Below are 16,299 nucleotides of genomic sequence, written 5' to 3' on the forward strand. Positions count from 1 at the left end.
TGTAATCTATCATGGTACAAAAATGCACAGGTGTGATAAACAGAAAGTAGGCAGACACTGACGCGCTTTGGCCTGAATTGTGGGGTAGGTCTATGCTGCATAAACCCCTTAGTGTCACAGGCTCCTATAAATTACTCTTATCTGAATGAAAATAGTACGGCATTAGTCGAAACAAAATCTAATGAGGTTTCTCGCTCGTGAGGGGTAAATGATGACAGAATTAAAACTCAGGCTCTACGACTCACTTTTCTCTAAACAAAATCATATACCTTTACGTGAACGAAAATACTAGAGTTGGTCCGACCATGAGAGGACTAAAGCACCTGGACACTGAGTAATGCAGCAGGTAAGCGACTAAAAAGCCATGGTCAATACTGGCACAAGATCTACAAAGACGCATCTAACAATACGTGGAATTCCTTATCGAACTGAGAGAATTAGGCTCCTTATGTAATTTCACAGATAAACCCTTCACTGGTGGTGGTGAGGGACGCCTTCACGTGAAGGCACTGATACAGCTGGGCGGCTGAACTTTATACGAATGTCCCTAAACTACTGCCCTATCCCCCGAAAGGAGGACGGTGGACTGCAAGAGAAGGGGGACTTACTGTAATTCTGTAGGCTACCTGGTTCACAAATGTCCCTCAATTATTTCTCTATTCTGCGTGAGTCTGCCCGTAACTATATTCCTGTGAGTTATTCATGCAATCCAGGTCGATATTGAAATAGAGACAAAACTGAGGATAATAATGGGTAGTTTGGAAAATAAATCGTTAAGGAAGAGGTGCTGGGGAGCCTTCATCCTATAGCAGAGTATCATGAGCTTCTGAATAATATTACTCATCCATATTTGTGGTATGATACAAAAAATTTATCTACATCTGTAACTTTACCTGTATTAAAAATTAGGTTTATTGCTGGACACGGCCTTCTTCCTCACGCTGGCGAAAATTATCTATCTACCTATTTAAAAGTATCTATATTTACCTATTTCTATCTATCTATCTATCTATATTTATCTGGGTATATGTCTATCTATCTATCTAAGCATACGCATAACTCGAGTTGCAATATTTTATAAGAGAAAATTAAATGATATATGTGCACATACTGAGTCCATGGTCTTTTATGGATGGAGTGATTTATGAAGATGACGCAGATGATGAAGATGTATGATGATGACGAAGGTGAAGAAAAAGATGATGAAGAAAAAGATGAAGAAGATGGAGAAGAGGATGGAGATGAAAATGAAAAGATGAAAATAGGATAACCGGATGAAGAAGATGATGCAAGGTGATGATGAAGATGAAGAAGATGGTTAAGACGATGGTGAAGAAGATGGAGAAGATGAAAATGAAAATATGGAAATAAGCCGATGAAGACGATGTATGACGAAAATGATGACGGAGAAAATGATGAAGAAGAAGATGGATATGACGAAGGTGAAGATGATTGTGAAGAAGATGAAGAATGTGGCGACGATGAAAATGAAAAGATGAAGATACAAAGGGTAATAATGAGGAGAAAAAAAGTATGCAGAAACCGATAAAAAAAAAAAATGACAAAAAAAGGACATACGAATACAGAATGCGATTTATGAAGATAATGAAGACTTTAATAATGGGGCTACGGATCAGACGGCATATAATTAATTTAGATAAAGAACACAATAGCTATCAATTCGTTATCATCCGTACCGAGCAGTAGGGGCCCGGGGATAGGCTGACGTATATTCAGTTAATTTTATCTCGTTTAATCACACCTAATATTTTAATTATTTATCTATCTTTACTTATTTTTATTCTTGCTACCTCCGGACGATTTCTATCAGTTTAGAGGGAGACTTTCAAACTGAGGAAATTATATACAACCTTAATCAAGTCCTTTACACACACACACACACACACACACACACACACACACACACACAAAACAGTGTTGCATTATTCACCTTGTTCCTGATTAAAACGACTAGATACCAACACGAAAGGACAGCGCGTAGTCAAGTACAGGTGTGTGTGTGTGTGTGTGTGTGTGTGTGTGTGTGTGTGTGTGTGTGTGTGTGTGTGTGTGTGTGTGTCTCTCTCTCTCTCTCTCTCTCTCCACAATTTCATTCAGGTTAGGAGGGCCTTAATCAACCCCTTCCTTATGAGAGAACTTTCCTAAGATTATTAAAAATATTTGACCCCAGGAAGATTAAAATGTTAATATAAGCCGCACAGATTCAAGGGATTATGATAAAGAAAAATTACTACTACTACAACTAATAATAATAATCATAATAATATAATAAAATAAATTACTACTACTACTACTACTACTACAACTAATAATAATAATAATAATAATATAATAAAATAAATAAGTAAAAGAGAAAATGTACTAGACAATATTCTAACACCATAGATTTTTTTTTTTTTTTTTCGTAGTGTCCCCTTTTTTTCGATAAGGGGTAAGGCGTTGCCCGTGATTAGAGGACTTTGATTTTGGAGAATGAAACACTTTATGACCGGATGCCCTTCCTGATGCCTACCAATGACCCTTGGGTGGACTTGAACCCCTCTCTCTCTCTCTCTCTCTCTCTCTCTCTCTCTCTCTCTCACACACACACACACACACACACACACACACGTAAATCTAAGCATTTTGTTCATGTTAAGGCGCCACAAAACACTTACAATACGACACGCCATGCATGGATATCTCTGTTCGTGATCTTTATATATTATGCATTTCCTTACATTTACCTGCATACTGAAAGCTTCCTCGTGCTCTCTTTCTTTCTTTCGTGCTCTCTCTCTCTCTCTCTCTCTCTCTCTCTCTCTCTCCACAAACTTTTCCTCGTGATCTCTCCACAAACTTATGTCATACTCTCCCTTTCTCTGTTTAACACACACACACACACACACACACACACACACACACACACACACACACACACACACACACACACACACACACAAACACAAGTTTCCATGGTTACATATATGATTCATCCTCATACCTTCACCTCGGTCCCTATTTATAACTTTTCGTAAGCTTAAGTTCCGCATAAGACAGTTTGTACATACACTTGTCTTCACTCATACACCTGCCAAACACATATGAAATCTGGGTAAAAATTATATGGAAAATATGGTAAAAAAATATATAATGATCTTCAATGCCAGTTAACTATCATAGAAAAATTGTTTACTGCAATTTGCTTATTGAAAAAAATGGTCCGGGTCCACCATAAAAGTATATGTTTATCTTAACTAATACAGCTACTAACACTTCACACTCTAACTACAGTGTTATTACAGTGACATAATAAAAGAAAAACAATTATTGCTCTCTCCTCCCCTCTCTATCTCTGTCAATGCAGTATCGGATTTTGTTCACTTTTTTATCACATGACCTGGATTCTCGTCTATCATTTCTGTTATTAGACTTTTTGTGAGTTCAAGCTTTTATTTTTGTCTCTTACTTGGAATCTTCTGTCCTTCCCCACTGCATTTATGGGAGTCAAGATCTCACTGCAACGCTTACATTCGTTTCTAGTTTAGACATGGATTCTTGTTTTTTGTTAATTCAGCTTTGGACTGTATTTATGAGTTGGATTTGCCTCTGCTTCCTAACTAAAGGTATAAGCATGAAGATGTTCCCCCTCCAAGACGACCTACGGAGTGGACCTCACAGTTTTGGCTCCTTAACTCATCTTTGGCAACTACTGATACCTTCACCTTCTCCTATCGTGGCATTTTTGTCTTGGAATCTTGTCTCCTGTCATTTTACCCTTGATTTAGTAGCTTTCTGTCATTTCAGACTTGGATTCTTATCTTTTCATTAATTCATTTTTAGACCCGATCATTTTTGTCAGTTACAACTATGCTTCTTTTGGTGATCAATTGTTTTCTTAAATACGGACATGGCGATTAATCTCATTTCCCCTCAACAGGTACGGCCATCAAGGTGTTCTCGCTGCAAGACGACCTGTGGAGCGGCCCTCGCCTAGATGTCTACATCAAGTATGATTTATGGCGCCTTAACTCCACCCCGGTCACCACAGACACCTTTACCCTATGCTACCGAGCCAAACATTCCAGTCTCGTGTACCAGGTCATGTACGCCTCATATGCAGAGACGCAAGAGGTCCTCAACGGTCTGGTTATATGTGAGTACTAATGGACTTTATTCTGGTCAACATGAGGTGATATTCTTTCCCTGAAATATATCCTAGTAGGCTGCTGATGACGACGACGATGATGATGATGATAATTCTTGGAAGTAGGAGTAAGACGATGATTTTAACCCCTTTAATTCGATGGCTTTTATCTATGCTATCTCCTGGCGATGTTGTTCAGTTTATAATAAACATTTCACACGACAGGGGTCAGATTCTGTCTTCAGTAACCCTACTCTAAGTATGGGCTCTAGTAAGCCTAATATAATCGGCTGGTGGTAGAAAGAGTTAAAAAAAAAATGTCATCGGATTGAAATGGTTTGGAATGATGAACTAATGTTTTTGTTACTTCTCACACACTTCCAGTTTTCGAAGGCGAGAATCTTAACCTATACTACCTGAACGCCAAGCAAACCCACTTCGACTATAAGAAACCCTTCAACACCCACGTCTGGCAACACTTCTGCCACGTCTTCACCCAGGGATGGTACCTCCTCTACCTGGACGGGGAGATGGCGTTCCGGAGCCGCATGAATATTACAAGGAAGGAGATGACTTTCAACGGGACCTTCGTGATTGGACAGGAGCAGGACACTTTTGGTGGGGGATTCATAGCCACTGAGATGTTCCGTGGGCAGCTGGCACAGTATAACATATGGGATGGGCAACTGAACGAGGAATTAATTCGTGATATCGCCAAGTGTAAAAGCCAAGATCAGGGAAACATACTCTCGAGTGATATTCACATGGGGGAATTTGTTAACGTGTCCATCTCAATCGTGGATCTGGCTTCTCTGTGTCAAGACCCCGTGCCTTTCATCGTTATACCAGCGAATTTGTTATTTCCTGATGCGGCTGACTTTTGCCGCAACACAGGTTTGGTTATGTACACCCCTGATTCAGCCAGGAACAACGCCTTACTGAACAACAAATCACAGGACTTTCAGAAACAGTGCATATACTCCCTGTGGGTCGGCGTAACGGACGAGGATGAGGAGGGCGTGTGGAGAAGCCTGGCAACCAATGAAGTCTCCCCTACCTTCTTCGAGGCCAATGCCCCCAATGGACGCGATAAAAATTGCGTAAGTACGATCCATCCATCTGGGAACTGGTATATGGAATCCTGCTCCACCAAGGTTCCGCGGTGCTTCTCGTGTGGTAAAAGCTCTTCGGAATTCATGATTCTCAGGGGCTTGTGTTTCTCATATAGCTACATGAGATTCGTTGAAATTCTCGACAACAAAAACTCAACGCCATTTTTTCATGGTCTGTACAGATATAACATGAAATACTCACCTGGGTCGTGGCAACTCATCGACACCCACAAGAATGAAACAGTTGCAAATTTTTCAGCCGTATCCGACAATATATATCCTTTAGGTTTAACGGCGTGGACGCTAGAGAAGGCGGTTTGTGAGCACCCCGAAGGAGAAACAATACTACTTGGTCTGTCTGTTTGCCGCGACGATCAGTTCATGTGCTCTAACGGTGACTGTGTGCCTGGCATTAGTCGATGTGATGCCTTTGACGACTGTCCCGATCAATCCGACGAAGATGAGTGTCACATAATCACCATTCCTCCCAATTACCGCCCACAGAGGCCTCCTAAAACCGAAACCAAGGGCTCTCCACTAGTCATCGTCGCTCACGTAGACGTTCTCAGGCTACTGGTTATTGAGGACTCTAACAACGCCGTCAGTATTGAATTCTACATTACCCTCTACTGGCAGGACACCCGACTCAAGTACACAAACCTTCGCAACACCCCTTCCAAAGTTTCAGACGACGTGAGGGAGAAACTCTGGCGCCCTGCGATAGAGTTCCCCAATGTCTTAAATGGGCAGCCGGAGCTACTGAGGGAGACGGTGACGGTGAAGCGACTTGGTGAATCTCTCCCACCTGATATGAACCGTGCTAGAATGGGTGAGTCCTGTTTGTAAAATATAATACGTGCCGTTACAAGTTGCTTGTTCTTCTCCCCTCTGCTTTCACACGGGTCCTAGCTTTCTGCTGTACTTCCCCATAACAGAACAAGTGTTTCCCAGCCAATTAGGTTGGTTGGCCTGGAAGATGACACGAAATATGCAAGGTCTGCTACGGGTCCACTATGCACTCTTGTTCTCTAAATAATTTCTTTTCAATCCCACACGGCAGATAACTTCCTAACCACTCAGTACATCTAGACTGGAAAAGACACTTCACTAGCAAGTTCTCGTGTGTGTTATGATATGTTCTACTACCCCACCCCTTCCATTTTCCGGCCTCACACGAGTCCAAACATTTTCTTGATCAATTCCTCTAAATTCCGCCTAATTGAGTGTTTTTTCCAGCCTAATAAAACTGCCAGGCATGAAGAGACCCTTAAAAGAGTGGGTCTAATACATGTTCAATATGTTCTAGCACCTCCTTAGCTCTAAATAACTCTTTCCACTCCTTCACAACAGACAGAGTGTTTCCCAACCGAACAGGACTGCTGGGCCAAAAGAGACACCATAAGAGCAAGTTCTCGTGCGCGTTTTATAAGTTCTACTATGTGTTCAGTACTTTCCACTACCTTCTTAGTTCTCTTAAATTCTTTTCCCACCCCTACAACAGAGTGTTTTCCAGCCGATCGGGAATGATGAACCAAAAGAAAATTAAATACTGCGCAGGAAGGTCTCGTGTGTTTAATATGTTCGACTACAAGTTCAGTATGTTCTTCCCCCTCTTTTCTCACTTTCACACGAATCCAAGCTTCTGAGCAAATCCTTTTCCTTTTTTCCCACAACAGACAGAGAGTTTCCCAGCCAGTCGGGATTGCTGGGCCAGAAGAGACACTACGCAGGCAAGTTTTCGTGCACCTTCAACATGTTCTACTTCCCTCTGGACACTCAGCGATGCTTCCTCGTGGTTCAGCTAGCCGCCACCTCCCCCGACCTCGCCTCCTTCAACACCTCCTCCGTCACCTTCCACGGAGAGGACAACGTCGGGGTGTATATCGTGCACAGCTTCAGGGCCGAAGTGGACAAGAATTTTACCTCACAAACTGACCTTTCTGCTGTGAAGGTAGAGTTTAAAAAGCCTCTTCTGTTTGCAAAGTGTTTCCTAGTTGAATAAAATATAAAAGCCTCTCCTAAAGTTGACAAAAGACGACTTGAGTTGAAATGAACAAACTAAAACATCTCGAAAAGTCTCTGCCCGTTAAATGTTATCTAAAATTTTCTCCCACTGTTAATAAAAACGTCCAGAGAAGGTAATAACGAACTAAAACAAGATATAGTTGTTGTGAGAGGATGAAGAGGATGACAAGTCAGGGCAACGGATCTACTTACTCCTCCAGGTGATATTCCTGCTTGCGCGACATCCCATGGGCGTTATGATACAGATGTTTGTGCCCACCACGATGCTTGTGGCTATAGGATACTCCACCCTACACGTCAACTTGGCCCTCACTCAGGTTAGTTCATCCTGCGTCAGTTAGTCCACGTCAGTCTCAGTTGGCCACTCATGTCAACCTAACCCTCATTCAGGTTAGTTCAGTCCACGACAATTTGTTTACGTTACTTTCAGTTAGTCACCCCACGCCAACCTCACGACCCAGGACAGTCTAAGTAACGAGTAATCAGAGGAGGCAGGCAACAGGTTCCTGATAATGGTGGAATTTATATGAATGAAAAAAGGATCTTATACCATGCGTTAATAGGGGTTCTTTAGTGACGACATTTTGGAAATATGTAAGTTCCTGTGAAATGATTTCGACTGTTTGTGTATGATTTACTTAATACATGACCGGATCACTGCAAGACAACAAATTAAAACACACACACACACACACACACACACACACGCACACACACACACGCACACACACACACACACACACACACACACACACAAGAGGGTGCCACCCGTCTTTTAGCCAAACAGTCCATAATATGATCATCCCACAATGTGCTCTACATTCTTTCAATATTTATTTTTTGCAAGTTCGTGTCATTGTAAGTTTAACAACACTTTTCGTCCTGCACACACACTCCATCCGGACAAACTTCGCAGTATCATCATCATCATCATCATCAACATCATCATTATCATCATCATCATCATCCCGTTAACATTCTCTATATATTTCTTCCAAGTTCACGTCACAATAAGCTTGTCCTCGTCCTCTACACACCTTCCAAACATACTAACTCATCGCTGTCCCCAAACTTTCATCATCATCATCATCATCAGCAGCAGCAGCAACAGAAGCATCAAAACGTTAACATTCCCTGTCTCTTGTCTCTCTTCCAGGTTCGGGTCGTAGTAAGCTTGACAACACTTCTCGTCCTCTACACACTTTACGACCAGACTAATTCCTCGCTACCCCAGACAGCCTATATAAAGATGATTGACGTGTGGTTCTTCGTCTGTATATGCATCCTCTTCACGGTCATCCTCTTCCACATCTACGTCGAGAAACTGACTAGGAGTGAAGACAAATCCGAGACTAAAGTGTGGGCAAAGAATGAAAGAACGGAGAAGGAACGAGGAACGAAAAGTTTATCTGCTGAGAGAGTGCTTCATGTCTTTAGGATGAGAGTTGTGCCTGCGTGTTTGCTTATTTATCTTGTGGTTTTTTGTAGCATCATTGCCATTGGAAGTCAGAGGCAGAAGCACTACTGGGATTAGAGCATCATCATCATCATCACCATCTTCATTATCACCATTATGGCAGTGACAGGAAGAAGTGCTACGAGAACCAAAGTAATGGGCATCATCATCATGCGTGTACCAAGCAAACTTATTACTACTAAAGGGATGACCGTACATTCATCATCATCATCATCATCAACCACAAATACGGTGATGATGTTGATGACGTTCTGTGTATACTGAGTTCATGTGATTGTCGACACTCGATGTACAGTAAGCTCTTTAGTAACTGTCTTTATTCAGATACGATATACAGACATTGAAGTACAAACTCCTACATGAGACGAGCGTTTTAACTAAGACAATGCAGCTGTGACATGAAAAGGATCGGATGTAAGCCTTCAAGTTATCTGTTAAAATTACTTCTTCTTTTAGTGCCTAATGTACGAGCTGAATGACATAGACTGGAAAATTGACAGAGAGAGAGAGAGAGAGAGAGAGAGACACACACACACACACACACACACACACACACACACACACACACACACACACACACACATCCTCCTTGCTGGGTGACCATAGCCAATAACACCTTCAATGAATTCAATGCACAGAACGAAGCAGGTTTTCATAATAACTACATAGTTTTCCATCATTCCCATTCGTAATAAAATTATCATAAATAAGTCTGTTACATTCGTTTCTATCACCTTTAAACCTACAGTATGGCATTCTCAAGGTAATTTGGTTCAGAGCGGTGTCTTTCTAATTCTTGCTACCACCGAGCAACTCAAGTATATTTAAACAGGTATGCCCCATCTCATAACAAAACAACTAAGTGGGAAATCTCACCACAGAATAAACTAATAATGAAGAAAGGGCAAAAACAAGCACTGTTAAAACAGCACGACGACTTTGTTTTTCTTATATTCTTGCTATCTCCAGATAATGATGTTTAACTTTGGGCATTAACCTAATTCTCAATAGTGGTAGGTGGCGGCGACCACCATCCTCTCACTTGATGTAGTGCTTCTTCACATTTATTATTCTTCACATTCATCATTCTATTTCTGTGACCACTCTCCTCTCTTCCTACTTATCCCTCTCCTTTCTGCTTTTATTTTTTTTTCATTCCACTGGTGGTGGTTCTACACTGAGTGACAAGCCTAAAGTTCCTGCAATCCATGAAATCAATTACAAAGTTCGGTGGTAACCACATAACCAGAACGGGATGATGTGGAACCCATTATGGTGCCCGTGATCTGGGTGGAGAGACGCAAAAACGACATCTGTCCAGGAACTAAACCCCAACACTTTTCTCCGCGCCTCGCCGCGGCGAGGCACTGTCAACTGCAAAAGAACAGCAATTGACTGCATGGGATGGCCCAGCAGGGGCAGTTGCTTGCCTGCAGTTGATGGATCTGCTTGGTCAGACACACAGGGTTGATCAACAACAGCACCAGCACCTATAGGGGCAACCCTAAGCTAAACAAAAGCTTCTGGTATAGGGCAAGAACAAACTACAAAATACGTCATCGGACCCAAGGAATTCTCTGAATGTTACAGTGAATACTGCACCCCTCGCAACTACACTTTTTTAAATACCTCATTATTGCTGACGAATGAGGATATAAAGGAGCGTTGTGGTGTTGATGTGGATGTGATAGGAAGCGTTATGAGGAACACACTGAGGTGGTTTGGCCATGTGGAGAGGATGGAGGGTCAAAGACTGACGAAGAGAGTGTATGTGAGTGAGGTGGAGGGGGAAAGAGGGAGGGGGAGGCCGAGGATGAGGTGGAGAGATGGGGTGGAGAGGTATATGAGAGAGGGGGGTGTGAGTTGGGAGCAGGGGAGTGAAATGGCGGGGGACAGGGCGACTTGGAGGCGATTTGTTTGTGGCCACCCCAAACGGGATTGAGGCGTCTGGCAATAGATAGATAGAGATAGATTATTGCCCGCCTTACCATGTCACTCGAAGAGGTCCGTCACAGGAAGAAAAAAGTCTAAATGTAGCAAACATAATTTAAAACAATGTATGTCATAGTGGTGAAGGGGTTAAGAGTAGCAACAGGAGGAGCAATACTTATATACGGTAAATGTTGAGAAGAACAAACAGATAATACACTAATGGCAATAGTTCCATACAAGACTTTATTTTTTCCCACTTACTCATCAACGAAATGTCATCATATTTACTTTTCTTGCATAAAACCGATTGTAAAAAGTATGATCAATATAAGGGCTATGTGGACGCAAGCTCTAATGAATACTATTAACACTCTTCTCTCCCTCTCCACTCCCCCCCCTCAATCACTCATACCCTACACACCCCCTCCCCTCTTTCACCCACATCCCCATTTCATTACTCCCTCCCCTTTCCCTTACCCACACCCTCACTCTCCATCACCCGTACACCCCATCCTCCCTACTCCCACCTCCCTCTATCACCCACAGTCCCACACCCTTCACCTTCCTCGCCCACACTCTCCACTCGCCCTCATTCACACCCTTCTTCCACCCTCCCTCACCCCCACCCACCTCTCTCCCCCTTCCCCTTCCCCTACCCAAATCCCCCACCGTCCATATGCTCTCCTCATCTACGTGGAAAGATTTCAAGCAACAATTTACAGCATGTTTCATAATACACATCTTACACCACGACCAGACAGGAAGCTGACTCACCAAGACTGTGAGAGCAATGGTGACCTTGTATCAAAGATGGGATTATTTTTTTCTTTCTATGTCTGACTCTGGGCACAGAATTCCTTGCCCGTTCCCTAAGGCCCACTAGTCCTCCTACGGGTCAGATATCTTTACATGTCACCACATCGGCACTTGCACACCACACCCATACTGGATACAAGCTAGGGTTGTCTTAATCTGCAACTGTCCGATCGTATTATTACCGCTGCTTTCTTTTTAGTTTTTATGACGTGTGTGTGTGTGTGTGTGTGTGTGTGTGTGTGTGTGTGTGTGTGTGTGTGTGTGTGTGTGTGTGTGTGTGTGTGTTTGCAAGATAGGTAAATTCTGCTTACAAAAAATCAAAATATCCCCTGTTACAGCCTAAGATCGATCTTGCGTCTTTTCATAAGACCACGTCTCAAACTACTTGACCACTACCTCCCTACCCTCCTAATCCTGCTCAACACGGGATTTTATTCTTGCTACGGCCAGACGATTTTACTCAGCAAAGGAAAATCGCTGGCATGTAAAGGGTTAATCATTAATGGCTACTACACTTTCAATTAGATTTTGGGGTATTTTTCTTTTGTTTTTCAAGCTACTTCAGGATAATCTTTCTCCATTAAGGAAGGCCCTTTAGTAGTGAAGGGGATACTGAAAGCTAGAGACCCTGCTGAAGGACTGAAAGCTAAATCTTCCTTATGATAAACACCAAGACAGTGAACAATGACTTTTAAAACTAAGAACGTAATCTTAGGAGCCCAACAACTTTGTCAGAATATTATGTACGGGTTCCACAATTAATCACTAAAAAAAAACATTACCCGAAACCCTAAAAATCATGAATTCTGACCCCCTACAAAAAAATTATGAGTAAATAAATATATAAAGCAACTTACCACAAAGACCTTCATTTTCTCTTAACACTGCACATAAGAAAATGGAGTGAATATGAACGATAACTTGAGAACATTCGTTAGGCTTTTGGGTTTCTCCATATACAATATACGAAAGACTAATTCTATAACTGGACTAACTTTAGGTTTGATGCATTAGCTTCTTTTTCCTTAAATCTGGAGAATTTGGAGAGTTTAGAACGATCCCCCGCCCTTTTTAATGTTTACGTCTTTTACGTTACCTCCTCGTCTATTTCACTAGGTTGGGTTGAGTTGGGTTAGGCTGGGTTGGGTTGGGTTAAGCTGGGTTGGGTTAAGTTGGGTTGGGTTAAGTTGGGTTGGGTTGGGTTAGCCTGGATCCATACGCAGACAAGAGACCACGAGGCGGAAAATAACATCCATGTTGACAAATGCTAACTCGTTTAATTTATTGGGTAAATCCTAATTTGCAAATCTGTATGACAGTTGCGAAGGTCCAAGGGCGGTATTCTTGAGCGGTTAGGATTCATGCAATCTATGTCGACATTAAAAAGATATAAGAAACAAAAATAGAATGTTAATGGGTAGTCTGCACAATAAATCGCTAAGGAGGAGATTGCTGGGGAGCCTCCTTAGCCCATGAGAATATGGGCCCATGTATTACACTAGAAATGAACAAACATACATCGCATTACAATCAGATCTGCTGAACTATATTCATATACAAAGATTTAATATTGCTTAAGCCTACACACACGAGCACCTACGGGTTGTATTCTAAAGTCCGTATTCTCGACGGTTGTGTAAGCTCCCTAGCACCTCTTCCTAGCTCTCCTAGGTGAGTTCGGTTGGTTACTGGGATGGTTTTCCATATAATAATCTGCAACTATAATTTTTAGGGGGGCAAGTCCCCTCACAAAATTTAAGCTTCTCAGAAATAGTGACAGGAGGGTAGATATGGCTTTGATATCACTGTACATGTTTGAAATGGACTTTCATTCGTGCTGCGATATTTGGATGCGTGAACCCCCATTGATTCCTGAGGGGGTCTGCCCCTCTTCCAAAATGAAAATTATAGGACATCAGGAACTGTGAACACATGGATTCCAAATAAATCGCCATATACATCACAGGACTGGGTATGCAGTTTTCATGTTTTCTCTGAATACAAATGAAGATACAGCACTTCTACTTTATTGTCATTAAGATGGGATGCGCTCTGTAAGACTGTGTAATAAGGTAGACTAAGACAGTAGAATTGAGTGAGTGTGGGAGACTAAAAGCATCCGGGTGGTAAGAAGGAGGAATTACAGAGGTAAATCATAATTCTCATTGACGCTGGCGGAGGTACGCGCTTTCTGAATGCTTTATGTATGTGTCTGTATATATATATATATATATATATATATATATATATATATATATATATATATATATATATATATATATATATATATATCTCAGGGGTATACATTTTACATGAGGCGGAATTAGGATTCCAAGGGATTGAATGCCGAGTGAATGGGACTGTGATTCATTCAACTGGGCAGACTGTAGGCACCTTATCTATTCCTTGACGTCTAAATCCTACCTCGCCCCATCCCAGGGTCAAAAAAAGAGGCCCGAATGATGATGCTGATAATGATGATGGTACAAGTCTTATGAGTGTAAAATCTACCGCCCCCGGGTGGGCTCGAACCACCAACCTTTCGGTTAACAGCCGAACGCGCTAACCGATTGTGCCACGGAGGCTTAAGACAAGGTGGAGTGTTACAAGACTATATTCTCGAAGGATCAGTACATTTCCTAGCATCTCTCTCTCAGCGATTTATTCTGCGTTCATTAACGTACTGCAGAGAGAGAGAGAGAGAGAGAGAGAGAGAGAGAGAGAGAGAGAGAGAGAGAGAGAGAGTGTGTGTGTGTGTGTGTGTGTGTGTGTGTGTGTGTGTGTGTTGAGCAGAGGGAAAGTGTGTCAGAAGAGAAAGTGTGTGTGTGTGTGTGTGTGTGTGTGTGTGTGTGTGTGTGTGTGTGTGTGTGTGTGTGTGTGTGTGTGTGTGTGTGTGTGTGTGTGTGTGTGTGTGTGTGTGTGTGTGTGTGTGTGTGTGTGTGTGTGTGTGTGTGTGTGTGTGTGTGTGTGTGTGTGTGTGTGTGCAGGGATGGAGAATGTGTTGGTAAAGGAGGGTGAGAAAGTATGTGAGTAGAGTGTGTGATCAGAAACAGAGAAAGTGTAAGCAAGAAAGGAGATTGTGTGAAAAGGGAAGGAAGGAGAGTGTGTGGAATGGGAGGGAAGGAGAGTGTGTGGAATGGGAGGGAGGGAGAGTGTGTGAAAAGGGATGGAAGAAGAGTGTGTGAATTGACAGTGAGTAAAATGTTAAGTTCTTAGGGAGGGAGAATGTATGGGTAGTGAGGGAAAGTATGGCGTGTCCGAGTTGGAAAAAGAGTATGGAAGAGGAGAATGGGGCAGTGTGTGTGTGTGTGTGTGTGTGTGTGTGTGTGTGTGTGTGTGTGTGTGTGTGTGTGTGTGTGTGTGTGTGTGTGTGTGTGTGTGTGTGTGTGTGTGTGTGTGTGTGTGTGTGTGTGTGTGTGTGTGTGAGAGAGAGAGAGAGAGAGAGAGAGAGGTGTCAACGTATGTGCGGCCATGTGTGTATGCGGGGCAAGTGATCATGACAGTGAAAGTAGGGAAGAAGAATGCGTGAGGAAGGAAGAAGAGTGTATGAGAAGTAGAGTAGTGGAGTGTGTGGCAGGATGTAAGTGTGTGGAGTGGCAGTGTGGTCGTGGCAGTGAGAGAAGCAACACCACCATGACACCCCCACCACTGGCACTCCCCACCACCACCACCACCACCACCACCATCCTACTCCTCACCTCGCTCCCTTCATCCTCTTTCTCCCTCGCCGGTCAGTCTGGAGTAGGGATATCAGGAGTATCAATCAGAGCAACCTTTCTTTCGCTAAATAAGTTAGTCCGATTTAAGGAATTAAAAAAACTGAACATCTTAAAGCTAATGAAGTGTATGATCTGTTGTCGTCTTCATTCAAACGACATCAATGCATCAATGACGTCGACAAGAGGATATTATAATGACAAGGTGGAAGTCAACTGGTTAGAGGAAGAGTCTACTGTTCTAAAAGACGGGAGTTCAATCCCAAGCTGGAGTGGGAAACAATTTGATGATCCAAATACCGTTAAAACAGACTTAATCGATTTTCCAAAATACCCACCGACATGTTAAAAAAAAAACACGCATATACCATCACACCAATCCTGAATTTACTGATGCATGTATTCAATATAAACTGTTATTATTAGTGCCGAAGTGGTGACATGTGAAGACACTTGGCACGCAATAGAACTGCTGGGCCACAGGGAACACGTTCTGTGTTAAACAATGAGAAATGTAATAATAAAATCAGACCTTCTTTGCTGAATTTAAAGAAAGTTCTGTTGTAGTTTTCAGCCTCTCATTCGAAGGTCCGTATTCTCGTCGGTTAAGTAAGCTCCCTACCACCTTTTCCTAAGCGATTCATTTGCTTATTACACCTTGCAGTCGTCTTCCGTGTCACTTAAATACTTCTAATATATACATCCTCTGCAAAAGTAAAATACAAAACTACTCAAGCCAGCCGATTCCAATAAATAAATCAGTAAGGAAAACGTGTTAGGGAGTCTTCTTACCTGACGAGCATACGGGGCTTACGCTGGACGATTTTATTCAGCTGAGGATACATTTTTAGAAATGAAATTAACCTCTTCAATACGAGGGGGAATTCTAAGCGGTATATATCAATCTACCGGCATGTGGAGATAATGGGGGATGAGAGACTAACTAGAAGAAAGTATGTAAGTGAAGTGAAGGAGGAGGGAGATGGACACTGAGGATGAGAGAGAGAGAGAGAGAGAGAGAGAGAGAGAGAGAGAGAGAGATGGCCCTGGATGGATTTTGCTCTCAACCTTTGA

At 42.4% G+C, this 16,299-nt stretch overlaps 1 non-coding gene across 1 annotated transcript; it reads right to left on the reverse strand.

The window, feature by feature from the left end:
• Nucleotides 1–14,020: 14,020 nt before the first annotated feature.
• TRNAN-GUU (transfer RNA asparagine (anticodon GUU)) lies at nucleotides 14,021–14,094 on the reverse strand. The gene has a single exon. It is a non-coding gene; the product is annotated as a tRNA-Asn (tRNA).
• Nucleotides 14,095–16,299: the final 2,205 nt, after the last annotated feature.

The sequence above is a fragment of the Coenobita brevimanus genome, chromosome 67 (genome assembly GCF_032717465.1).
Source record: "Coenobita brevimanus isolate Jiangsu-jjx chromosome 67, ASM3271746v2, whole genome shotgun sequence".
In the NCBI taxonomy this organism is placed as follows: Eukaryota; Metazoa; Arthropoda; class Malacostraca; order Decapoda; family Coenobitidae; genus Coenobita; species Coenobita brevimanus.